This window comes from Trachypithecus francoisi, unplaced genomic scaffold (genome assembly GCF_009764315.1).
Source record: "Trachypithecus francoisi isolate TF-2019V2 unplaced genomic scaffold, Tfra_2.0 Lachesis_group7, whole genome shotgun sequence".
Taxonomy (NCBI): Eukaryota; Metazoa; Chordata; class Mammalia; order Primates; family Cercopithecidae; genus Trachypithecus; species Trachypithecus francoisi.
This window is the reverse complement of record NW_022681472.1, coordinates 56,760,545-56,761,695: the sequence shown is the minus strand read 5'-3', so window position 1 is coordinate 56,761,695 and position 1,151 is coordinate 56,760,545. Positions and strand designations below refer to the sequence as shown.

General features: G+C 41.5%; 1 pseudogene; it reads left to right on the top strand.

The window, feature by feature from the left end:
* The first annotated feature begins 805 nt into the window (after positions 1 to 805).
* On the top strand, positions 806 to 938 carry LOC117079738 (annotated as a pseudogene).
* Positions 939 to 1,151: the final 213 nt, after the last annotated feature.

The following is a 1,151-nucleotide window of genomic DNA, read 5'->3' as shown; positions in this document are numbered from 1 at the left end:
CTAACTCCTGATTAGACGTGACCAGTACAACACTGAGTATGTGTCTAACCAAAGCTGATGTAATCGTTTTAGGAAGACAAGAAGTCAGAAGGCGTGAATGTGTGTATGTGAGCAATAAAGAGAGCGAGAGAGAAAGTTAAGGCCTTATTTTCTGTCTCAAGAAGTTGACAATCTATACCTGAAACTGAAAAATTTTAGAATATAGTATAAAATTAGAGATTTGAAAGTGGTTCTATTTAGAGATCAGGAAATGGAGTGAGAGAGATCTGCTAATTTTTGTAACAAGCCTTGGACTTGACTCTTATGATTATAGATAGCTTCAATAAGAATTAAAACAGATAAAAAGAGAATTACTAGGACTTTGGAGGGCCAAGGCAGGAGGATCACTTGAGGCCAGGAGTTCAAGGTCAGCCTGGCCAACATACCGAAACCCCATCCCTACTAAAAAACACAAAAAGGTAGCTGGGCATGGTGGCGCATGCTTGTAATCCCAGCTACTTGGGAGCCTGAGGCATGAAAATCACTTGAACCTGGGAGGCAGAGGTTGCAGTGAGCCGAAATCATGCCACTGGACTCCAGCCTGGATGACAGAATGAGACTCTGTCTAAAAAAAAGAAAAAAAAAAAAGGAGAGAGAAGAGAGAGAGAAAAAAAAGAAAATTACTAGGGCAGAAATAAACAAAGGGGAAGGAAGGAAAGAATGTTACAAAGTTTGTGGGAGTAAACCAAAAATAAAATTCTAAGCACCCGCCAACCACTGAATGGATCCCCACTTGGCCAAGAGGATCCCAAAGAAAACCCGAGGAAGCTTTGTGCAATGGCAGCCAATGAGGTTTACCTGAGGTGTGATTATTGCTAATGGAAAACTCTTCTCAGTACCCTGCCATGATGTCTTGAAACATAGTCAGCATTGGCAATTTTTGACAGTCTCTCCGGAGACTGAACTTTGTTAGTAAAAAAATATATATTAAAAAAAAAAACCAAAAACCCAACTTGGGTGCAGTGGTTCACGCCTGTAATCCCAGCACTTTGGGAGGCTGAGGCGGGTGGATCACTTGAGGTCAGGAGTTCGAGACCAACCTGGCCAACATGGTGAAACCCTGTCTCTACTAAAAATACAAAAATTAGTTGAGCATGTGCCTCACACCTGTA